Source organism: Heliconius melpomene, chromosome 10, assembly GCF_056956725.1.
Source record: "Heliconius melpomene rosina isolate 202511_hmr_F chromosome 10, ASM5695672v1, whole genome shotgun sequence".
Classification (NCBI taxonomy): domain Eukaryota; kingdom Metazoa; phylum Arthropoda; class Insecta; order Lepidoptera; family Nymphalidae; genus Heliconius; species Heliconius melpomene.
The window spans coordinates 9,163,204-9,190,955 of NC_140398.1; the positions used below are offsets into that span (position 1 = coordinate 9,163,204).

Genomic DNA, 27,752 nt, shown 5'->3' on the forward strand with positions numbered 1-27,752 from the left:
ACCAAAAAAAACCCTTTAAAATACAATTTAAATTACAATATACTGAATAACTTCTGTATGTAAAAATACCATAGGCGCAGGCGCAGGCTATCAACGCATCGAAATAAGACCTAGACCTGTTATCACGTTCATGTTTAACGTTTAAATTCTGGTATTACACGATTTATTTGTGCCAACACCCACCATAAAACACATGTAGTTGACCACTATCTAACCAAAAGTTTACACTAAACTGATACTTATTTTAATACACTAAAGGATCCAAAATCGCCTGAAAAGTTTGAGTTTTGTGTACCATCTCCAGAAATGCTTCACCATATGCACTATTCATCACGACTTACAGAGACAATGTATGTATTAAAGTGCTATAAATTTGATACGCCATCATTGCGGTGGGGCGTCCGAAACCCCTGGTCTTCGATCTATGATATAGTTATAGTTTGAATACAATAAATACTGTGCGACAAGCCTTAATATATGTTTACTTGGGCTTAAAACAAAATAATTTGAATAACTGGCTACTGTGAATATGAAAGTAGTTTACAAAAATGCAATAAACTCATGATGAATTTATATAAATAGGACTTTGTTGTTATTGTTATAATGACTCTATAACTATATGTATCTCTTCTTAGTAAGAAATATTTTAGTTTATAGATTTCTATTAAGATGTTTATATTTGTACAAAATTTGTTGAAACACATATAAGTTCGGGTTTCTGTCGGGACAGAAAGTAAGTGTGAAGACACTACATTCCACTCAATTTTAGCGATATCGAAGAAAATGAATATACTTTAATCCCCCGAGTGGAATTCGAACTCACAACCGTCTATATCCACCGTACATATCTCGTAAAAATATCCACAAAAGAGAAGCCTTAAAGAAGCAATCTTTATAAATTAGCCAAATTAACTTAAAGGCGTTCCTTTAAACCGTTCTTCAATTCGCCACTTGGAGTTCATAAGGCTTTTTGGGAACAGTTCAATATATCAAATAAATCAAGGATGGTATAAAATGTACGCATTGATTGAATTAAGACTAAGGTTATTTATAGTGTAACCGGTGATAAATATTTTGGGTACCGTAATCTCGTTATTGCGTCATTTTGTGTATTGGAACTTGGAGGGTTATTCCTGTGGATCCGATAAGTGAATTCGATTTTTTACTTAAGTTTATCAATGTTTAACATTTTGTTTGTCTTAACGGTATATCGTCTATATCAGTTATTTTTTAATGGTTAAACTTAAATTGCGGTATAAAGCTTTTATACTCTTTATATATATTTATTTCAGTTTAAATGATAGAAACTATTTTTTCTTTAAAGCAGTTAAAGAAAAATTTAAGGTTTATTAAATAAAAAAAATCTTAAATATATATTTTTTAAAATGCTTTTAAAGTATTTTATCTTAAATCGAATAAATAAAGAATATAAAAATAAATCGATATCAACATTTTCTACACTTAATTACAATATACATGTAACGTTGTTATCGTAGGTGTGATACCGATGTAGGACTATCATTCGACTAACCTTATAAAGAGGTCTCGAGGCTAGTAGTCTATATATGTCTATATATATATGCGTTATATCTTTTTCTCTTAACAGCAGCCCTTTTAAAGGAACACTTAGAAATATGTTTAGAAAATTGAAAATTCCAATATCTTTTATTAGACACATCGCAGTGATGATTTAGGAAAGGGCACATTCTTGCATATTAATTAATTACCTTTTTATTAAGAAAAGGAACGAGTTTTATATGTTATGTTGGAAGTCTTAATTTATATTATAATTTTTTAAAAAAGTTAATTCATATTTAAATATTTAGCTTACTCTATGTCCCACTCAAAGCAAGGTAGCCAAAGGGAACGTAGTGTTAAGGCACTTCGTATCTTGTGTCAAAAGCTTCCTTTTTAGATTACTGTATTAGAAACTATTTCATTCAAAAATATCTTGATTTAAATAGATAGTACCAACGGATATTATATTAAAGTGATGATTGCAAAATTCCAGAATAAGTATCTTATTTTAGGGTGCCTTTGCTTGTCTCCTTATTTAAGGCTTACTATCCACTTAGCTTTGAAAAGCGTAGAATATAGCACGCTAAATAATTTAGTTTATAGTTCTTACCACAACGTCATGTTGTCTAAAGGAAGTTTTGTTACATTACAAATTAAAAAAAAATTGAAATATTAAAATCTAACTGAAGCTTTCACCTATAACAAAAAAAAAACAAATATTAAAAATTTATTATAATATTGAATTGTATTAGGTTGGTTCTAAGAAATTAATAAAAAAAATAACACTGACTGACAGCTGTGATCGTCTGTCAAAGTCTTGGAGATACAATTTCCTCTAGCGATAGCTAATTTAGAAAGTAAATGAGTGAAATTTAAAAGTCATGTCGTTTTATTGATATAATACTCATATAACTAAATTAGATATAATGTTCGTTAAACGACTTATATTGCTTAGACGGGATGATGAAAGATACTGGTGTTGACGGCTTACTTACGTCTAAGTAATAATATAAATAATAAGCCAGTCGTGGCGCAGGGGCAAAAGCGTGCCACAGTAAATGCGACAGGTTATGGGTTCGATATCCACTCGAAGAAATAAAATATTTAATATTATCATGTCTTCTTTCTGGTAACGAGGTAAAGCGCACCAGGTAATGCTTCCAGATTTCGGCAATTCGGGAAATGAAGGAGGAGGAAGTTAACAGGATATTAGGGATACACCACCGTTTTATTTCCCATCACAATGTAACAAAATTTATATTAAAAAAGTCCTGAAATATATATCATTTGAGCATCAGTAAAGAAAAACCTTACGTGAGATAAAATTTACGAGTAGTCATGTATCGTATATCGAGCCGCGGGTGGGATGGCACAGTTCCTGTGACCGACGGGACCTGGTTACGGGACCGTGAAGTATTGCTCATTTAAACTGGCACAAGTAGGTGAGAGATTTTTAATGATTTTTTAAATTCTGTACAATTTTTTTAATAAAAAAATTAAATTTCTCTGCTTTTAATTCTTTATTTTTTTTAATCTTTATTTTTTTATTAAAATTAACATTTAATATTTAGTAAGGTTTTTTTTAAATATCTTCTATCTTCATAGAGGCATTACAAGAACGCAATAGTGGTGTAATTTAATTTGTTTTATCTGTGATTGACATTGTATCTGTATCGCTTTTTAAAGCGTAGCCTTAGAGATGTTAGAATTGTTATATTCAAAATATCAGCTATAGATAAGAATTCAATCGACGACGTCAAACCTATCAATTAAAAAAACGGGGCTAAAAGGTATTGTTTATATGATGAATATATTAGAGACACTCCTATATAACGGTATGCTAAAATCGAGTAGATATCTTAACAAAATACCATGGTTCTATATAAAATTTAAGGAAAACACAACAAAAGATTGTACAAACAAAAATAGCTCTTAAATTTTGGTATCAAAGTTCAAAATAACTGAGAATAAGAATACGTATGTTTATTTATAAAAATAAAACCTCCCACGTTTTGCCGCCAAAAAGAGTTATTTGTCTCGTACATTAAGTGAACAATGAACCGTTAAGCATACAATGATGGCCCATTTGCGTAACTGATCCGCGAAGAGGACATTTTTATACCACCTCTTACATGCTATTTAAATTTTTGGCCCTATTGTATCTGTACGACACTAACGTGGTGCAGTTGGATGAAAACTGTTTGTAAGTAATGGTTGTTGATTCGATTCCTAATTGAAAAATATATATGTAGAAGGAAGAGATTAGAACAGATATTATATTATCTTAGATGTTTAATGATTAGCTTTAATGTTATTATCTGTAGCAACTGTTTATAATATGACTGGCTGTGTTCATGTAAAAAAGACAATATGTCAACACATTCTGTTCTGTTCTGTTCTGTTCTTTCTAATATGGCGTTCCGAGCGTGCCAGTTGAGCACAAAATCACTTCGCCAGTGTCACGTTGAATGGAGAACTCACGAAAGAGGTTGTACGGTAAAAAAAGAGAAATAATATTACACAACAGAAAAATGCATGTTTTTAAGAGTGGTCCAGTTAAAATACTGCCTTCACCTATAACAATACTGTCAACACATTTGTATAGCTTCAGAGGAAATGATCGAAAAGACACTAATTGTTGATTATTGTAGAATTACGATTGGCTGATTATGTTTATAAAGACTCCAACTTGACTTTTATTTGACCAGTGAGGTAATTTGACCAATAACGCGGAGGCTTATGCCTTGAGTAGAGTCGTGACGTGTGATGGTAAAATTCGATTTTAAAATAAGGAGGAAGTTGACGATTGTAGAATGTTTTAGCCTTCTGATGTTTTAACGATTGTGAAATGATTTAGTCTTCTGATGTTTTGGAGAAAGGAAGGACTAGTGACGAGTGTCACGAATCTGCTGCGTTATTCCTGCTTGCATTAACCCACAATGGAGCCCACAGGTCCAATAAGAGTCATTTGCGAGCAATCTCCTACATATATATATAGTGTGTAACAATTTTTGTGGTAATAATAACTTTGTAGTGGTGTAATGCTATGCTTTCATTCATTTCACGTTTTATCAAGACAAAACGCGGTGTTGAGATCCGCGACATAACTGCGTGTTGAATCGTGGAGTTCGGTCAGTGGAAGCAATAGGGGACGAAATACAACTATAAGGCTGTGATAGCGCAGGGGTACAAGCGTACGATTGTAAACGCGACGGTTGTGAGTTTGATTCCCGCTCTAGTAACAAAAGCGTGGTGTTGAGTTCTGTCACTCTACACGCAATTACTCGATAATTCCGCGAAAAGTGAAGAATGGAAGTATCTTAATGGAAACAAAGTAGTTTTTACGTGATTCGCGAACAATTAATGAATTAATGTACAGATTTTTCTATCCTTTATTATGTATATAAATATAGAGATAATAATTTATCATTTATTAATATAATATTTAGTAGCACCGATTATTATTAATAACTTTATAATAAATCTCTTAATTATCATGTAACTAAAGGAAGTTTTGAACCAATAAATTGCACGTTGTCACTAATAAATATGTTTAATAATTCAATATATTATACTTATATTGTACGAGCTTTCTTTTCGGCAAACATTCGCATTTCTACGAACTTGTTTGTAATTTGTATCGTACTCTGTCGAGCTGTTCTGTGTCTCGCTATTTTTTTTAAATGAATAAAAAAAGTGATGTAATCTTGGCGCAGAGGTACAGTGTCTGGCTGTGTATATAAATATGTGTGTAATATAAATATGGTAGTTTAAGGTTTGATACTTAGTAATGATAAAGATTAAATTTCAATGGAGTTCAAGTTCAATCTGCTTAATGGGTGGTGCGTGAGAAACGGAGTGTTTTAACACTAATTAAAAACATGTGAAGCTAAGAAAAACATTCTCGTTGCATTCTGTAATTTAATCCGAGAACAAACACACTGCGGAAGTAATAACGTTTAAAATTTAAATATGTTTGCTAAGTCTCACCTTGGGCTATAAATGAGTTATTATAAAATTTAAATTTTTAATTGATTTATTTCTTAACTCATTTATTAATAATAATACAATATCGACTTTTAATCTTATTTTTATTTTTTTTATTGTGAGGTAAGCTTTGTTTAAGGTATGTGGTAAATTCCGTAGAGACATAGCTAAGTTAACTTTATAGATTTGTAGCTTCTCATAAAAAAATATAATAAGAAGTTTTACAAACGAAAAATAATATTTTCATACATAGAGCCTTAAAAAGAGAAAGCCATTTTAACAGCAGCAAAAATTCAACGAGCTAAAATATAAGAACAAATCTAAATATAATCTATATATATATATATAAAATCGAAAGGTGACTCACTCATCACGAAATCTCAGAAACTACATGTGCTAGGAATCTCAAATTTTGCATAAGAGTTACTTATAGGACGTAGGTGCTCGCTAAGACGGGAATTTCCAATATTCAACTTTCAGGGGGTTGTTTTGGGGTTGAAAGTTTATATGAAACTTCGTTACTACAAATGCTGAGTCTCAAATTTTGCATGGACGTCACTTATAGGACGTAATTACTCATGGAGACAGAAATTAATAATAACGTAGTTCACGCTGGCGAAGCCGCGGGCGGGCCGCTAGTGTAATATAAAATACATATTTTAATAATAAACATTGTTACGCACAATGAAATGGTTATCAATACAAAATGATTTTTATCAGGCAACAAATTGCTTACTAATATTACTTTAATTAAACCACGCGTGATAGCGGTATCGAGAAGCCGAAATTTTAATAACGAGATATCGATTCACAATTGGATGGCAAAGTGAGATTTTTATTTGTAATCCAATAAATTGTTTTCTGCTATACTCATATATATCTGTGGATTTACTTGGTGCAAGTATATCATTTTTTTAGCCTCAAGCTTATAGTAAGGCTTGGAAGCTGAGGAAGCGGAAGTTGCTTAGAGCGAGGTAACGATACTAAATAATGCTTCCGATTAGAAATCGAATCCACAACCCACACCCCTTTAGAGCCAGACCTGAGCTTAGAGTTAGATACTGATGTACTGTATCACAACTTATGATTATTTATTAAATTTATTAAGTTATTTTAATCTGATAAAGACAAAAGTAATAATAAAAATATAAATTTAAATCTTCTTGGTTAAAATTTATAACGTTTTAGCATTTACAGCCTCATAGCGATCTCGATCTTAGCATATTCAATGAACAAACTTACTAAAAGGCAAACTGAGAATTAATTTACAATACTCTTCCTTATAAACAAATACCGTGTTAAGAATAATAGGTTTTTAAACGTCGCAGCAATACATCAACATATGTCGACATGAAGGGATATAAATTGCCAATATTTAAATATTTTCATGTTTAATGTGCGTGCTTTAAAAAACTTACAGCAATTAAATTGTTACATACCAAATCGATATGTATCAATGGAATGCGTTTTTTGGATTAATCGATTTATTATTCATATTCGAAGCAGGACATATTAGAAAATTATTTTTTAAATTGCTATATTTTCAGATAAAAAGTGTGTATTGATATTCTTAACGTCCGCTTCCGCTTTTATTTGTACTTTTAATTAGATTATAAATAAATTAAATATATTAATCCCTTATACAATTTTCTGTCCCGTTAGTTAATTTTTGTCTTTAGTTATCTAGGTAGCATATTAAAGTACAAACTAACATCTCAAAACTAGAAAATTATTTATTTTCTTCTTCTCATATAATTACTTTCGTGATATATATAACTCCATTGAGTGATTGTATATCTTTTTTCCTCCTACAGTGCCTCTATAAAATATAATAATATTTATTTAGTGTAGATTTTTTTAATGAGACAAGAATAAGACCATTACCAACTAGTAATATAAAATAATATTTATTTTATAATTATATGACATTTTGCATATCTCTAGACTCGGTAATGATGTCATATGCCAGTTAAGGAAAATGTGTCTAAGCCGAGTTCAACGTACTGTCATATTAACCTCAAAGGGACCATTTGCGGAATAGGAGGAAATTAAACGTATGCCAAAAACGTCGCCAGCTGTGAAATCTGAATGTCACACTCATTACAGACGAAGCTTTGTTTGGATATTAATAATTTTAGCATGTTCTATTATACTGTTGACTCTATCGGCGCAGTAGCACAGTAAATATGACGGTTGTAGATTGAATTCCGATTAGGGGAAATCAGTTATTCTCTTTTACCCGTTCTACTTACAACACAAAGTACTATTTACCTGCAACGCAGGAAATAATATAATGAGAAATACAACGAGTATGAATCCTCAAATAAAACAAATTGTATCAATTATTGGCTGCTTATGTTAGAAAAATAATGAAAAAATATATAAAAGAATTCTTATTTTTCATTCAGTGAAATGTAGGTACTAGAAATTGCATGTTAAGTGGTGGAAACGCCCTTTATGTTATTTACTGGACCGGATAATTTTTGTTTCCGCTAAATTCCCAATGCCTTGCGCGTTAAATAGCGCAACTTAACACTGCTCTTTGCAAAACTCACGGAGATCACAATAAAAAACCACAACTGTCGCGTTCGTAGTCAGGCGCTGTCCCAAAGCGAGTTGCACCACGAAGCCCTCTTGTTATTATCATCAAAGAAAATAATATTTTTTGTCTTTTCCTTCATCAAGTCCAATTGCGGAAAACGTTATTTACCGTACTGTATGTACGTATATTATCAATTCAATACTTAAATAATTGACGTATTTAAAAATACCTACATAGTTCTTATTTTAAATATCAGATGACTAAACATACATTCTACAACAAATTGTTTATTTGACATTTATACAAGTACTTATCTACAAAAACCTTAAAAATATACTAATAAAAATTAATGTATTAGGTATATTATAAGTTGGGCGGTTTTTTCGAAGTGAATCACGTTTTTTAATTAAGATGAAGTTCAATCCTATCTGTGAACGTTTCAGATAACGGCCTTTTTGTACTAAGGTCGTATATTATACTAAATAGATGTGATTCATACATTGTCATTATAAATTTTGTGGATTCATTCACATTTGGTCAGGTTTTACTCGGAATTTTTACCTAAAGTAGGTATTTTTTTTTATTTCCTTTCTAAGGTCACTAAAATATTAGAGATGATATACTCGAAGGTACGTAAATTAATTATATGATAATTTATTATTTTAAAATAATATGAAAATTTAATTTAATATTTAAATGAATTTCATTTTCCTGCTGGTCTAGAAAAAGCGCGTGGCTAAGTTCCGATTTTCTATATCTCACTGCACCACCAATGCTTGACTATGTGATATCGTAGTACTTACAATTCTTAAATTAAATAAAATAATCATTACGGAAAAAATATACAAATTAATAATCATTCAAAATAAAATTCAAATAATTAAATAAAAAAAACACATTTGATCAATGGGAAATAACGTAAAATATATAAATTTAATCATTTATAAACAAAGTTCTGATATACATATATTGCTGTGGAATATAATTAATCAATTAAACGCTCGTGGCCAAAGCATAACGCAAAAATAGGTGGGAATGAACTGTGAAGGCAAGCGAGTAGGCAAGTTGTCTTAACGCAATATTCGCTATGTTAGTATTAATTATTAGGAAATACCCCCATAAAATGTATAGAAAACTAGTTTTTGTAGAGCATGGCTAGAATATATTTAAATCTTTAAATATCCTATATCTTATAAAACAAAGTCGGTTTTCGTGTCTGTCTGTTGTTTCTAACTCTTCTTCTTCTAAACCACCCAACGGATTTTGATGCGGTTTCCACCATTAGGTCGAGTATTTTTCGTAGAAGGTTTATATATAGTTTATTATTTGTACATTCTTATGTAAATTAACATAAATACGATAAATATGTATAAAGTCCTACCCGTTGAGACACTTTCGCGCATGCGCTGCTCTAATGGTAAGTACTACATGAAAAAAATGTACTGGAGTATTGTTCCTCTTAATAAAATCTACAAAAAAGTCCGCAAGAGCATATTCGTATCTTTTAAGAATAACGTGTGGTGATCATTTTTCTGTCTAAAAATAATTATTTCAATATATTTTTTATTGTGAGGGATATTTTTCCATAATGGTATTAATCCTTATCCTTTAAAATACTTTATTAATTTTCTACGTTAAACGAAGATAAAATTTGCTTTTTACAATATTTCGAAATGGCGAATAGTTTTTTTCACTTATCCCTTACTCTCAGCATATAAATAAGTACATTAGTTATGTTGGCCATTTAATGTAGACCAAACTGTCTTTTACTGTTTTTCATTTTAATAAGTACTTTAGAAGTTGTTACAATATCAAAAAAATCCTTGCTGCGAAACGGCTCGCCACTCGCCATGCGTCCGCCGTGCACGCTTGCCTTACACGCATCGGTGGTTCAGTGGTAGAATGCTCGCCTGCCACGCGGGCGGCCAGGGTTCGATTCCCGGCCCATGCATTCTATTTAATTTTCCTCACAGGCAGCCACGTCGTGCTTGCTTTTCATCAGGGACAGTGTACCCCCTTCAGCATTAACCACAAGCTCGAAAAAAAAAAACCCGGCTGCCTCTATAGCAACGGAGATTTAGTTAGATGCGTTTGCACGTATTGGATAATTGGAGTTGAATGTATTATTTCAGCGCAATATATTTGGTTTCACATTTTTTGTAGTAGTTATTAGTAGGTAGGTTTTTGTTTATAATTTCTTAAGTTTAAAAATAGTCATTTAACTATCTAAAAATAGTCATTTAAATATATTTTAATAAGTACTTGAAAAGATTAGTTGCACAGATTTAAAATTTCGGTACCTTCTAAAAAATCCTTGCTGTGTAAAACAATTGGAAAATCCTTATTGAAACTACGAAAATGCGGGTTGCATTAGGGTTTAATTAATTTTCAAATTATCTTAAGTGCTTTGCAAACATACATTATATGAATAATCCAGTAGTAAGAGCGGGCGAAGCCGCAAGAGGGTCGCTAGTAATACTAATATAAAAAAAGTTAAAGTGTTCGTTTCTTTGAATGAAATTTAATGGAATCCTGTCGAAATTTAAGATGTCGGTTGTTTTTGTTAAAAATTATAATTATTTATTACATATTTTTTGTTTACTAAGAGTTGCATGGGGAAAAATAAGACTCAGGAATTCTCATATTACATGCATATACAATGTATATAACAAAAAATTACAAATATACTCTATACTACAATGAACTTTAAACATACAGAAAATATTTAGAAAGAACTGCAAATATACGATATATTTTGATATAGGGTTATTTACAAAAGGTACAGTTTTAGTTTTTTTAGAGACGATAATCACTAAAAATGCTCGATTCCTGTAATATAATTTGTGTACTTATATAAAAAAAAGATAATTATACTATTTCATTTATGGTCAAACATGATATATAGGGAAAGTCCCCATTTTGTTATAATATGACTGTTAGTTTTTTATCCATCAATAACTGTTGGATTTCACATGACTAGTGAGTAAAGAATTATACCTATTATTCTAGGAAAATGTTTTATAGGTTAGTTTAAATTTTCATTTTATAAATATAACCTTTAAGTTGGACCCCTCTACCTTTATTAATATATTGTCTAAGTCTATAAATTTAATACGATATCCAATTTTATTATTCAAAATCATTTTCAAATTACCTGAAGTTGTAAAAATATTTATAAACAACATAATGAAAATATTTAAATTATAATTAGGATACACCCATTACACCTGTTATCCTATAATAATCTTCGTGCTATATCATAATCAAGTTGAAAAAAAAAGTTTTGATATGGCTTAAGAGTCTATTACTCTAAACATCTCATTACAATATCTTTAAGACGCCGACGTGGCATTTGAAGCGATAATCATAGCTGTCAAACATAGGTAGGTAGGTGTACGAGAGCATAATGACTGTATCGTCTTTATTCTTTGTTTTGTATAAGTAGATGTTTTTTTTTTCAGTTTTACGCTATATCACGTGAATAGCGTGGTAGGTGGAGGGAACCTTGTGTTAAAAGTCTCCGTTTCCTACGCACCGTCCAATTATTAAGACAGCTCTAGAAGTACCAGAGCACTATGCTGCTATTTGTCTTGTATCTTGTCATCAGAGCGAGTGAAAATAGTACTGATACTTATTCTAATTTAAGACCAAAGAAAAATCGCTTAATATAATATTTACCTGAGTAAGATTTAAACTCAGAGTCACCGGTATAAGACCCAACTGAGTCACAACGAAATCAAAAATATATCAAACGACCTTGTTATAAATTTCCAACATTATATTTTTGACATTCAACTATGATTTAATATGCAAAAATACTGTGAAATAATCTCATACGCTGGTTTCAAGTGCTAAGTTCGTCACCGTGTGTCGTAACCAAATATCGAATCCTCTACAACGGGGCCAATGTCGCGCGTCAAAGCGATGATACAGTAAGGCCACCCGCATTCTTAATTATCATATAGCGCTTTATGAAATACAGTTTTTTTCATTTGCAAAGTAATAATTTTTACGTTTATTTTAGTAAAAAAACTATGCTTTTACCTTAACAGCGTGGCTGAGGGAATATGCCCAATTGTAGCAAATATAGTTATTCTCTAGAGAGAAAATCGAATAAAACTAACACTAGCTTCATTATGGTAAATAAATGGTAAATGCTGACTTTTCCTACTAACTGACTAACTTCTATAGGAAGAACTCTTATGGGAACATATTTCGTACTTTAAATATCTTCGTGTATTAAAATTCACCCAGTCAGCTTATTATGCTTAAGCCAATATTGCCTACAGAAAAACTATTAAGAACGGCTCTATGAATGAATTCTTATTTTTTGCGTTTAAACATTTAACAGATAATTAAACATAGTTAACCTACATTTTTTACTTTACAATTATTATTTTATTTATAGAAAAGTTACGTATTATATACATTATAACTTTTGTATTTATAATAATAGTGTGAATTTGTGTAATTGTTATAATATATAATGTAGTAATACGATATTTTGATGAAAGTAACATCCTTGAATTATTTTTTTATTTAAGGAGTTATTTGTCCTTCAATACAGTCTGTACGTTTAAAGTGAAAATGAAACAACTAGGTACTATAAAGTGTTAAGCGTAGAGTTTCCAAAAATGTCGAAAATATACGCAATAAATCCATCTATTTAATATTTATAGTATACTTTAACAATTTCTAATCAAATAAATCTAAATTAACTTAGTCGTTTTGGTATAGGCAGCCTTTAGTTTAATATGCAATCACTGTATTCATCCTACGAAGAATTACTTACTGTAAACATCAATTTTGTGATTGTAATTGTATGTAGGTAACACTTGTAGGCAGAGGATGAATCAGAGGTCGACTTATACAAAAGGAGAAGAACCTACCGAGACCTAACCTATACCGAGAGAACCCAAATAATTTCTTTTTTGCATCTTAATTAATAGTTCATCTTGTTAAAAATATATAATAAGACACATATTACATACTGAACTTTCTTATAAATAAACATTTCATATATAGAGGACGAGCTTACACCCGCGGCTCCGCCCCTGTGGTTAAATATTGAAAGGAAGGAAATAACTAAGAGTTGTGTATAATAGATGACAAATTATATTAATAAATAGCTAGCCACCTTTGATTGTATGTAAAGAGGCTTATATTGAAAGAAATTACGTGAAGTAACTTCCCTGGGAAATAGGCCATCCAAAACAAAATAATCATTGTTAAATGAAAACCAACCGCTTTATAAAATTTGTATAGATTTAAATATAAAAAAAAAAAATAATAATGAGGCTTAGAACGTAGCGCCATACGTTGCTACCATCAAGAGGACAAAGAACCGGACGTAATGCAAATTTTTAAATAAAAAAAATCCCCAAAGTTGTCCCACGTATAATACATGTTTTATACTGATAAGATACACTTAAAGATCCAAATTATATAGAGAAATCTAGATCTATCAAATGTCAACTATAATAATTTATACTTCTGTCTTTTATTTATAGTCATGTTAGGTGAGAAAGAACAAATAATAAATCAGTATTAATAGGATACATTAGTGCTATTCTTTTGGCATTGGTAAGTATTTTATTTTAATTAGTAAAAATGTTTGCTATACATAAATTAAATAGTAATCTTAAGTATCGTTATAACATATATATGTATAACACTTTATAAATATAATAAACAATAATATTTTATAAAATAATATAGAATAAGCTTAGATTTTAGTTTTAAAAAGATTGATGTATATTGTATTGGAGGTCATGAGTTCCATCTCTAACTCGAAAAAATGTCTGCGAGCTTCTGTATCTAAGTTCTAATGATCTATTATTAATTTATTAATTGATTAACCTAGTGTTAAGGTGCACCGTTCCCATTAAAACGCTTTCCTCCCCCACTTTCGGGAATTGAACCCACCTCATCCCACCATCCCATCCCATCCCATCCCACATGGAAAAGCGTTTGACTGTAAATATTTCATGGTAATACAAAGCGTGGCGTTGAATTCCGCCGCTCAACATATAATTTCTTAAATTAGCATATATGGCATGTATGGCACATGGGCGGAAAGTATAAAAAACTGCAGAGAACGGAGAAATAAATAAATACAAGTATGTTTATCAGTAAATCGTAATATTATGTACATACGTACACCACTATCTAGTCTGAGATTGTATGGGCGTATGTAAGTTTCAACAAGTTCAAGTTGTTATAAGGTGTTATTTATTTATTTATTAATTATTTATTATACTCACGCATATGTAAATTGCAGTACATTCGTGATTAATTAATATATATTATTATGATAGAGTTTTCTTGTTATTTCAATGTCGTTATATATGATTTTCTATATTATGAAATATTGTAATAAAATATGGTACTTAAGTGTAAGATCGCTAATCCAAATAAAAGTTTCTCAACTAATTTGCAAATCAATTTTCTTTTACTGACCCAAATTGAAATTATAGATAAATTATATTTTTAGCAAGGATTTTTTGTTTAATAAATTAGAATTTAAATTAATTAAAAAATAACATCAACAATTATTTCATTTAAAAAACATATAAAAAATGTTAATAAAACTACAAAGGACCTTGTGTTGTAATCCGAATTACGTATCAATGTTACGAAATATACGGAAAATGCGTAATCTTGACAATGACCCATATGAGGTGTTTCCACGTCAGGCAGAGACGGGTGATTCTAGCGACCTTATCGATGTGGGAGAAATGACAATCGTCATTTAGATCCGTGAGTTACCGCGGATGTGGTGCAAGTTATAAGGTTAGGCGATTTGATGTATTTTTTTGAGTGTTACTTCAAATTTAAACCAGAAAAAGTAATGAAAATTTTAACATAGCGGGAATGAATCCGCGCCTTTTTGACAGTTTCTTAAATATGTTTGCTTGAATTCCAAAAAATCCAGTTTGTATATTAAAAAATATATTTTTTTAACTTTTTTTGTTTATTTCATCGATTTTGTTTACATTAAACTAGAGTAGTTAATATAAAATATATATAATTTATAGCTTTTATATTTCTTATTAAATGTAAATCGCATACGACATAGTAGATTATTTTCTTACCAAACTTTATTATTTTACAAAAAAATTATTACAACAATTAATATAACATTATTAAAATAAGTAATATAAAATTAGGCATAATTTTAAAAGAATAATGCGCCCGCGTCACCTAAAGAACTTGTGTCTCAATCATACAAGGTGATTAGTATTTCGGGTGGGAGCGAGCGCAGTCTCTCGCCGCCCGTCGCCCCGTGCGCCCGCCGCAGTCGCGCGCGCCATACTGAAGCGCGAATCGCCAATCTCATATAAGAAATATAAATATCAAAGAAATATAAACCGTGTATAAAAGTGCGTGGTGTCTGTGCTATATATTGTGAAGTTACACTAAAGTAACTATCAAAAAATCTATATTCTCAACTATTTTACAAGTAAGTTATATTTTTTATAATAGTTTTTAATCAAATATTACATCATTTTAACAAATCAAAGTTAAACGGAATAAAGATTTTTTGGACTAACGTAATTATCTGCGCAAGCGCAATACGCAAATTGATGCGGAACTTAATTTAGTATTTAAATGTTTATTTTTTGATAAAAAATATACGATTTATTTATAAATCATTGAAACGTATTATTAGAGGTAAAATTAAAACAATATTAATTTATTCTGTGCAATTGAGATTACATTCATGTACCACATTGCGGCTAAGAAAAGACTTCAACGTCGTCACGTACGCGTTGATGTCTTTACAATGCAAGTGTTCTAAGGGAAAATTCTTTAGTGTATAATGCTCTTATTCCAATTAAATACTACAATAACATTTATCTATTAAATAATAAATTAAGTGGTATTTTAAATATAATTACCATCGATTATTTCTAATGTATTTCTGCTGACTTTCGATTAAGTTGTGCTTAAAATTTACGTAATTAATTTTCAATTAGTCATAGACATATAAGTTTATATAAAATATATATACAGGGTGTCCCAGGAGCCAACGATAAAACGAAACCAGGTGATAGACCAAGTCGTGACAGTTATGAGAAAAATATAAAAAAAAATCAGTATATTATAGTATATTGTTAAAAAACTTTTCAATCTCAATGAATGCTATAGAATCTCTCTCCAGTAAATAATTTGTAGCTAATACGTATTATTAACCGAGTAAACGTTTGAAATCTCACAGGCGTTTCGTAAGTATTGGCCAAAGTCTGCACTGATTTTGAACGCAACTTGATCTGTTGCAATTATTAATTGAGAAATTAAAAGCAACAGCTGCTTTAAAATTAAAATTTTATTCGAGGTCCAATAATTTACATATTTTTTATATTGGATGACGTCAGTTGTGGCATAGTGGCACAAGCACTGGCTGTTAACGTGACAGATTGTGGGTTCATTTCCCGCTCGAGGAAATTAAGTATTTAATATTTTGAAAGTTGGTGGTGTGTCTTAACACTAGGCTCCTTCTACATAGCCTGCTACATGCGAGATACAGCTAAAATATAAATAAAAATAATATAAAAATTATGTATTTCGATATGATAAAAACTTAATTTATTAAAATGGACAAATAAATTAAATATCTCAAAAGTGTGATGACCACAATTGATCGACTGTCAAACCACCGATAAAACTCTCACGTCGTCAAATTCCAAATAAACTTTGATAGGTCGTAACTGAACAAATGAAATGTTTGATAAAGATAATGACAAAGTTAATTAACAAGTAAAGTGTATTTTATAATCGCTTTGAATACAAGTTATATTACATTCCGGTTATGTTCAACATTCAATTCTTAATGCAGTGTGCTATTTTATGTAATTATATGAAAAAATATGTATTAGGTATTCGTGTCGTTATTATTGATTTTTTTTATATTAACATACAATATTTTTAGATAACATAAAAATATTGAAATATCTAAAAATATTGTAAATATTGTAGAGGAAATCTAGGCTTATAAAACTCTGTTCCCCACTTTCTTCTTTCTTTTAATTTCTTGAAGCTATTTATATAATATTTATAAAAATTTTCAATTTTATAGCTTTACCTTATTTTACATGGCCTAAACTTGATGATATAACCGATCGTTTCATAAAGTGTACATTTTCAAATCCACGTATATTGGAACCTTGAGAAAAGTAAGAAAACTTGTTTTTATTGTAACATTTAATAAAACTTGACTACGTGTTTTTCGATTTATTGTAATGTGTTTTTTACGAGGTCAATATTAATGTCATAGTTATTGTGAAAAGAATATAACAAATCGATTTTTATTGTTTAATTGATTAATTTTTGAATCGAATGATCAATCGATTCTATCAGTATGTAACTATATTTTTTAAAAATTGTAAGTTGTACTATGAAAAAATATAAATTCTTTATTATTTGAAAATAAAATATATTTACTATTATTAAAAATAGTTTATTAAAAAACTTTTTAACTCAATAAGCATTCTGTTAGCGGCTTCGTCGACTCTCACGGTGCACGCCCATACATAAAATTATATCACGTGTCACTTGTATTAAAGAATAGAAATTAACATAAAAACAAATCCTCCCAGTAGCTTCACATACCCCTTTTCTCCACACCATAAGGTCTAGAATCGTACATTTCAATAATTCGATACAATTTGATATTTGACAAAGGAAAGCTAATGGCCCGTTTAACTAAATAACGTTAGGCATTGTCGTCGTTCACAATGACACGCTGGCAGGTTGTTTGGCAATACCTGATGGTGTGTGAAACATATGAATAAAGATTTGCGTGTATGTTGAATGAGGGTAACCTAGTGTTGAAGGTGGACATGATTGACAGTTTATAGATTTGATGCCTTTGGGCTAGAGGTCGTGCGTTTGATTCAAGGCGTCATTTTTATGTTATACTAGTGGGCCCGGACGCGGCTACACCCGCGAAAACATAAGCCTAAATAATTAAAATAAGTTAAAAAATAATAATAAGTGGAGATTTATTATTAGAAAAAATATATGAGTCACTGAAATGAACAAACAAAAGAAGTAAAAGTAACTAAAGGAAATTTTTAATATTAGAAAAAATACCTAAAATTTTTTTATCGCGCATTTTTCTATATTAATTAATTATTAATTTTTGCGAACAATATTAAATAAAATCCGAAATGATTAAAATTACGATATTTTAAGTGTATAACATCGGTATAGATAACCGAACTGAGATAAATTAATTATAAGTAGCAAATAATTACATAAAAATAATAGTAATTCGAAAATATATAAAAATTTACAAAACCGTCAAAGTCATCTGCCCGTTCGCGTCGGTCATACTATACCACTCGTAGGCTAGATCATTCCGAATCAGTAACATCTCTTTATTTATTAGAATGCTATACAGTAAACTATAATTTCCATCTAGATAAAATGCTAAAAGTGACTATTATATTTATTTTCATAAGGATGAATATCAAATTATAGAAAATCATCTAATTTTTGTTAATGTATACAAATCTATATCGGCGCGCGCCATGTATGCATTAAGCAAACTCATTTTGGGTGACGTTTTCTTAAAACAACAAACTTTGCAAGCCGTTGCTTAGCAACGCGTAGCGACGATTGTTATTAACATGGCGGAATAAATTGCATGTCAATTTAAAATGTATTTAATATATTAGTATATATCGACAATATTACAAATATAAGAAAAAAAAGTATCCTATGTTCATCCCGGTACCCTCATGTATCTCTATATGTGTATTTTATTATAATTAAATTAGCGGTTTGGGCCTGATTGCGTAAAAGACAGACAGACAGACAGACAGACAGACAGAGTTACTTTCGAATTTATAATATAGGTATGGATGGATAAGTTATCATTTTCCATTTGAGAGTTGAGAATGATGAAAGATCTTAACGCCGCATTTTGCCTCGATACCAGAGCGGAATTGGAATTGAACCCACAATATTTTGCGCTTACGGTTACAATTCGTGTACGCCACGACTGGTCTTAAATAAAAATATGATACAATTAATATTAAATAGTTCAAGCGATGCTTAGTAAAAAATACTGTTAATAACAGAACTAAAGCCTATTTTTAAGATTTTTATATGAAAAAAAATAGTGGTATAATTTTAGTCCTATTTAGTAAATAAAGATTGTTCGTATCTCGAGGCGCATGTAGCATAGTTACTCGTTAAACACATTTCCGAGTTTTAAGGCCGTCGGAAGAACATGATTTAATGGGTATATTTTACAACAGAACTATTATCTATTTTCCGATTCGTGATAACTCTTTTACATGTAATATTGAACTTTATGTTGTATTAATAAGATTTAAAATTGCACTAACGTTTTCATGTCTGTATCCGGCACTTTCGGACGATTTTCCAAATTATTCTCAAATGCAGTTTCTGTACTTGAGCAATTTATTTGTTCACGTTTGATTTGCGTGCTATTATTGAACGCTACAATTATAATGCTTATACTAGCTTCTTACATTGTAGATAATTTATTTATATTTCTTGATTTATTACTATTAGAGAATATTGTCCTCTTGTACTGTGGGGAAAGTGACAACTGTTGTGAAAAATGCAAAATCTCTCTTTTTGACGTTATAGGGAATAGCGTTAAGATGTTTGTGATAGATTACATGGCAGTTTTGGGTTCATTTTCTGTTTCAGCAATTTTATATATTTTAAGGAAGGAAAGGAAAAAGTATTATAAAGGACTAAAATGCTTCATAATATACTTTAAATATTATATAATTATTTTCAAACTATTAAGAAAATTAAGAGTTGTGTACAAGATTAATATTACACTACCGATCAACTAGAACGTTTGGGTGTAAGATATCAAGATACAACATAATGTTTATGCATACCTACTATGGAGTTGCGCCACAGTGTTGCGAAACGCAGGCGCAGGACCGCTACTGCTAACGAAAGTGGAACCAGTATATAAATAGATAGATAACTTAGTTTAAATAGATATATTTGTGAGAATTTTTCTGTTTGGCTTATAAAAAAATGTATTTTTACGATACCGTACCCAATGAGCATAAGAAAGACTACTAAGACTCCGCTGTCTGTCTGTGTGTTCGGCTGTCATCAGCTTGTTTCTCATGAACCATGACAGTTGAAATTTTCTCAGATAGCCGATTGCCACTGTATGAACACATACAAAACAGAATAAAATAAATATTTAAAGGGGCTCCCACACAAACTATATTGTAGATTACCTATAATCTCAAACGTAAAGGTTTTGTTGAAAGAAAAATAAAAATGGTAATTTTTTTAATGCTACTAATAAAAATTAAATAAACATGAAAGACATGAAAAACACTTTTGTGCTTATGAATCTGTTTATTTAATTTTATTTTCATGTCATAGAAGCCTTTTAGGTTAATACAAGTTTTAAGTATTCATAAATCAAACTAACGTTTACGACGGTCCCTCTTATAAATTATTAAAAAATACGATAATTTTGACAATTATTTTAGATAAATTTAGAATTTTATTAATATGTGAGGGTTGTGACTTTAAATACAAGAAAAAGGCGAAAATAGAAGATATAGAGTTTTTGACAGCAAAAACTTTTTATAAAGAATTATGCATACTTTTATTTATTATCTACAATTAAATTTCTCAAGGAATAGATCATGAGATTCATTTTTAAATCTACGCTTTTTTAAGTTATGGCAAAGTTAAGCAAAAAAATAAAAAAAATAGTTATAATATAGTAATTTATACAATATACATTTCAATGGGGGTCGAACTCACAACCATCGTGGTTAGAGGTGGACGCTGCGCCATTGCACCATACATATTTAAGTTTATTAAAAATATATTTTCGATAAATATTTTGTAACTTTAACGATGAACAAGTTTGTTTGACATGAAAAGGTCAAACACAAACTAAAAATAATTCTAATCTTTATCCTTTTAATAATAAAATATATAATTGTCTGATGGCAATATATATATTGCTTTATTTATTATTAAAAAAAATAACATTTAGCTGTGGATGTTACTATAAGACAACCAATATATGTTACTTTTGTAAATACCATGTACAATTAGAGAACGAGGAAATTGTTTATATAAAATAAAACATATATATGCATTTTTTTGCTTGAGCTCTAATCGATCCATCAATGTTTTAGTCCACAAAGATGTAATTAAATTTTTTATAATCATAATTATTGTTGTAACTTTTCAAAGGTTAACAAGGTGGGGCAATAAATTGATGAGATTAGCTTTGAAAATCTAGGTCTTTAGTGTTTTATTTACCAGGCCAGTGTGACTGTAAACTCGACTGGTTGTGGATTCGATCCCCACTCGTGGAAATGAAATATTAATTTAAATTTATATTTTCATTTCCTTCGCTGTGATGTCGAAGCAAAAGCACGTCGTTGAGTTTTGCCACTCAACACGCAATGCCTCCAAAATTCAGCGGGAAGTGGTGAACGGAGTGACTCAACACTGGGTCTATCCTCTGCCTACCCTGTGTTCAGGATACAGCGTGAAGGTTTTTTAGTGTATTATTTTTTTTAGCTTCAAACTGTATTCCACTTGTAGCGGTGTAGGGTAGAAACTAGGAACTTAGTGTTAAAACACTCCGATCTCATTAGGTAACTTCTGTTTTTTGAAACATCTATAATTTTTCTTGTTTTAACCAAACAGAATAAAATGTCTTTATTTATCAACTCGTCACAATATTTTTAAGCCACCTCTAATATTTTATACAAACATTGCTTAAGACGTCCTCGAGAAAACGGTTTTACGAATATTAACAACACAAAATGTTAAGAGATATGATTTCACTTTTGCTACTTAAGTTTCTATTCAATAAAAGCCTCTTTTTTAATGACCACCAAAGGCAGTAAACTTTGTGGTTTTGGTTACTGTGAAAAAATAAAAACAAATATTTTTTGTGTTTTCAATTCTATTTCGAAAATTACATATGTCAGCTAATCTCACGCTTTATCCCGCATATATAGCGGAGAGATCCTTGCGTTAAAACACTCTGGTCCCCACTTTTTTGAGGCATTGATTATCTAGTTACGACACATATATTGGAACTTAGTCACAGTTCTATTATAAGTATGACATAATTTATATTATTGTCTTATAAACTTTGCAAGAGGTCAAATTTAAGCATTAATCCTTGACTTATATGAACCCATTAAAATTAGAATCACTATGAAAAAAAAAACAAATGATATATTATAATGTTCTATTTAGTATACATATTGAAAATTTAAAATTAATGGCAAATTATGTTAATGATGAAGAGGATCTTCAGTAGAAAATCGAATGAACCGGATCCACCAAACTAGATTCTTATCTCGATATATTATAATTACACATTATAAAATTATTTACAAAATGATATAACTTATTGAATGTTAAGGCTGACGTTGCACTGTGGGGCAATGTTTGTCTGTCCACGCGATGGTTGGGATTCTAGTTCCACTCAATGGAAATTTTTATTTCATTGCTTTAAGAGGATTAGGAGGTAAGGTTAGGGCAAGAGGCCCTCGTGGCAAGATGAAGATAAAGCGTGAAGCTAAAAAAGGGAATTGATTTTAATTATTAATTAAATATCCTACATACGTATATATTTAGAAGTAGTTACTATGAATACATCGGTAGCATATTACGTTTTAAAAATATATTCATAAAATTTGTTGATTTTTCATATTAATTGACGATATTTAAGCTCTAAGTATCTATATGTAAATATACGTCTATAAATATGTATGTATTACATCCACATTCTCTTACGTGTTATATCACGAAGCCTTCACGTGTTTAGATGTAAATAAAATACATATATCTAGCTTTACAGCTTTTATTGTGAGATAAAATTAAAATAAATTTAGTAACTGGTTGGTAAATATAGAAAGCAGCTTAAATTTTATTTAAATATAAATTTTATAATAATAAATATTATAATAATTTACTTTAAATATACATAGGTGAAGTTTAATTTATTTTTTTAACCATTTTTTTATGTGTTCCATTACTGTTTTCTGTTTTATCACCTATTGCAATATTTATTTCAGTGCAGAGTCAATTACAGAATCATAAATATGACTACATTTTTAAATTTTTAATATGGATTTTTTATAGTAAAATATAAGCTTAAATAATTACATCATTAAAATATTACAATTAATTATTAAACTTATAAGTTGTAACAAAATGCGTCAGTATTTTGCGTATGAATAAATTTATGTTTTCTCTATGAAAATACATATTGGACAAACATCATAATAAAATCCTAGTGTGAATAGCAAATTTAAACTTTTTATAAGTTTTAAAACAAAATAACATACCATTAACTGGTATGGTATAATAATTTTCAAATATTAATCAATATATTTCTAATTATTTTCAATAATGTAGATATTTTACCTCTTTAAATCTAGGTATCTTAGTTCGAGCTGATACCCACTGGCACGAATCAACATCGAATGTGACATATTTTGGTACCTATCAAGTAAAACCGGACGGCCTCACTGCCTACAATCGCTTCCATTGCAAACAACATATCGATGTTAAATATTTTTGTATAATTACTTGTTTTTTCAATATACTTATTAGTTAGTATTAGATTTGGCCTTGATTATGCAGTATTAAAAGTTTTATTAATGAATGGCATTTGGCTTAATGAAAGACAAAATTTTGCGCAGTTACGTATTAAATTTATGTTGTAGAACGGAATGAAGTATTGCCAGTTTTTATAATAACTAAATAAATTATTACAAAAATTCTATAAAAAATAAGTAATTTAATAAGATACAGATGAAAACTTAGTGTATTTACCTTAGACTGTCTACCTACCCTTACGATCGTTATTACCTAACAAATTATTAAATATATCCTTCCCTTGAAGTGAGTATCGAACACACAAACATCGTCATCGCCTTCCATATATTATAATTGCAATCTTTTGTGTCGTGACGGCCTCGTGTATGTATTTAATAATGATAATGAAAGATTTAAAGATTGATGAACGAAACAAAACACGCACTATTCCTTTAGCACTAATACAATTGTGAAATTTCACTTAAGCCTCTTTCCACCGCAATAGTGTTTATATGCACTTTCTATGTATCTTTGAGAAAGATCAGTTTCTATAGCTGTTGTTAAACAGAATTGATACTAAAATTTTAATTAGAATGGTGTTATAATATGTTATTTTTGTTTGGCGTAGGATTTGATTGATGTTCGTAAATCATCCTTCAATCAAATCAAAGTGTGGTACTAATAAACAAAAAATACTACTAAAACAATTTAGTAAATTAGCATTTTAACAAAAGGGTTATATTATATGCATATATGAGATATTGTTTTGTTTTTTTTATTTATTAAAGTCATATAAAAACATAATATATTTAATATATTAATACAACTTTGTATTATATTGCGATTGTAATTTATATATTTAGATAATGTACATGATCGTTTTTCGTTACAATGTGACTGGCAGGCAAAGCTCACACAAAACCTGTGGACTTTGGAAAAAAAACTTTGAAAGTCGAAATTTTGAATGTTAGGGGGGGAGAGTTGGTGAAAATTAACAAAAAAATCTAAATTCCTACAGGAACGCGAAAAACTGCGTTTTTCATTTTACGCATTAAATTCCTCGTAAACGAATGTACAAGTCAACAAAAAGTACCAAGTAAAAGCTACAACATATATCATAGTATTAAACATAGAATGAACAGTACTGATAATACACTTTATCTTACATTTCAGCAACAGAGTCGTAAAATGTTAGTTGCTATCCATTCACATTCAGTTACTGTGTAAACCATATGTTTATGTAAAGCGAGGCTACAACGCATGCCTGCATGTCTCTAACTTATGTTACACTGCGATATGCAAACTTTACCTATAAACATATATTTGATCATTTTATATGAAGCTAAAAAGTTACATACAAAGAATAAATAAAAAGAGGTCTTAATTTTTATAAGACTCGGTATGGGGAATATAATACTAACAGAACTATCGACCTACGGGAGGCTTCGCCCGCTGAAACTTATTGTTATATTATAGATAAATTATATTAAATTTCAATATAAATTGTAGCCTTTGTGTTTGTCTGGTACAATAACTGTATTATTATGAAATTTCATTTTAATCGGTTCAGTAATTTTTACTTCACATAGATTCACATTTATAATATTAGCAGGATATTTTTGTGTGTAAATTATAATCAGCTTAAAAAAATAATTATTAAATTGAAAAAAAAAAAGAAAATTTGTATTACATAGCTGTTCTGATTTTAACTGTTTTCTAAACACAGCGTAAAAAGATAAATACTTGAAATAATTTTATAAATCCCCCAAATATAAATCTTAAGAAATCTCATGATTATGTGGATGAACAAAAACCAAACCGACTTTGTGGTAAGAGAAATCCATAATTTCTATAAGAAAGGGAATAAAATTATATCTCGACTTTCTCATGTGCAACCCACAAGGTTTATTTTGTAATTAATTTCGATCGATAAATTCATATTATAGTGGTTTTTTTTTTCTTTTTTTCTTACTACTTTATTTACAAAACCAATAATAGAATTATATTTTAAATATACAAAGAGAAAATATTCTTTTGAATATACTGTTAAATGATTTATTTAGCCTGTCGTGCCGTATGCAGAAGGTATCTTAAGCTTGCAATAAGCTGTTCCATCATAAAAAGTTATTGCATCAATCAACACCATAAGTAACAGTAAAGTGAAGATTTAATTGATTCCGAAGAAGAAAACGTTAGGAACATAACAATGAAACGTATTAATTGACTAGTCCAGTCAATGTGTGAGGTGCCTTGATGCTTGTATTAGTCTCGTTTTCACTTTTAACTCGTGTCAAATGTTTTATTCACTATCGTTTCTTCTCTTTTATGAATTTTGTGGGCGATTGAAACGGTTTTTTATGTATTATATATACACCTACATATGTACTTACTGTGCTCTGTAAAACAACTAACTTGTATTAGACGCCCCCGACTAAGGACTGACTAAACAATCAAAATGGACACAAAAATGTAATATATATTTTTTTAAATCTATAAATTCATACAATAAATAAAAAAAATCTATATTTCACATTTCTCTTTCCATTGTAAATATAATATGTAATGACTTAATGCGATAATAGCGTTTGTTCAACCGCAGTGGAAAGCGGGAGAAATGTGGAGAGACTCAAGCCCGTACCTCGCCTCGCCCATGCGTAGCGGAACGGCGTGCTCGGCTAGCTATGTTCTGTGACATAATGAGTTACATTAGTTATTTTTTCTCTATCTATTCATAATATACTAGAATTAATTGTGGCCTGCAGTTTTGATTGCAAGGAATTTAGGATGTAAAATGAAAAAAATCCTTTTTTACCGTTACCATAGATATTTCTACCTTTCTTAGTACATACCTACTCATACATACTATATACATACCTACTCGTAGATGTACATTCAACTTATTTATTGTAGTCGATAAAGAAAAACAATGAGTGGAGAGATATTTTTTCTTCGCTATAATTAAAATTAATTCTGTAGTATTGTAAAAATATAGTAAAATAATACTTTCTTAATAATAAAAGTATCTTTCTCTCTTAGACTACCTATCTGAAATTTGGTTAGATTTAATTAATTAATGCGTAAAAGAATGTAAAATAGTTATAAAACATGAAATAAAACGTTATTTCAGGTAATAAACTTTTAATTTTAACAACCGCATTCGCCGCCAAGAAACGACCTCTTGAACTAATAACCGACAAAACATTACAAAAGTGTCACCGTCCGTCAAGAATTGTAAATAATATGGTAAAAAATTTGGAGATTATTTATTTTTAGTTACTTAATAAGTTTGTAGTAGGCGCAGTAGGATTGTATGTAATAAACAGAAGATAGTCATGAGCTCGTTTCTGCTCGAGAATTTAATTTACTAGCTAAGGTAACACAAAGCGTCCTTAAGTTTCGTAACTCAACGCGCCAGGTCACACATACGGGTGTAAAGTGGCGACTACAGTGTCTTTAAAGTAAGGGATCTCTATGCCCACACTGCTACTTTAAAACATAATAAAAAACAATATAAATAAATAACTTCGATTAATTATAATATTAAGTTATAAAATTCATATACAAACGAATTATATAATGATAATTACTTTTAGTTATTGCCGCACATTCTCAAGATATGCTTTCTAGTTTAAAACACAAAAGCTTCGTTGACAAAAATGTTTTGAATAAAGTATAGCAATACTATTACGATATTTTTACTTAGAATTTCGTAGTATTTTAATTAGAATTTCAGTTTATTGCCTAATTTTCACGTAACTTGACGTCAATAATAATAATTTATAAAACTAGTTAATTGGGAAGTTCAGTTTTTTCCTGTTCCTATAGAAATTTCGAGAAATTCTTTTTTTCGTTTCTCACTCCCTAATATTTATATGCACAATTTTAATTTTCTACGTTCAGAAGTTTCGTACGTGCTTGTCAGCCGCTCAGAGGATTTTTATATACAGATTACTGAAATATATTATATTAAACAAAGATACCGTGTGACAGGCCACAAATAGGTAAATGATATAGCGAATCAGCCTTGATCCATATGCAGATATAAATAACAAAATACAATTATTTCTGAAGTTTATTTTTTTCGCCTATTATAATAAATTTTAAG

General features: G+C 29.7%; 1 protein-coding gene across 2 annotated transcripts in view; it reads left to right on the plus strand.

The window, feature by feature from the left end:
• Positions 1-27,752, plus strand: part of exp (expansion) — a 141,789-nt gene that overhangs the window by 21,201 nt on the left and 92,836 nt on the right. The window contains exon 1 of one of the 2 annotated variants that reach the window (XM_085190726.1): positions 15,304-15,509. The exons of the other annotated variant lie outside the window; for it this stretch is intronic. The gene's annotated coding sequence lies outside the window, so the exon portion shown is untranslated. Of the gene's footprint in view, positions 1-15,303; positions 15,510-27,752 lie in introns of those variants that run through there. 2 annotated transcript variants of the gene reach the window in all.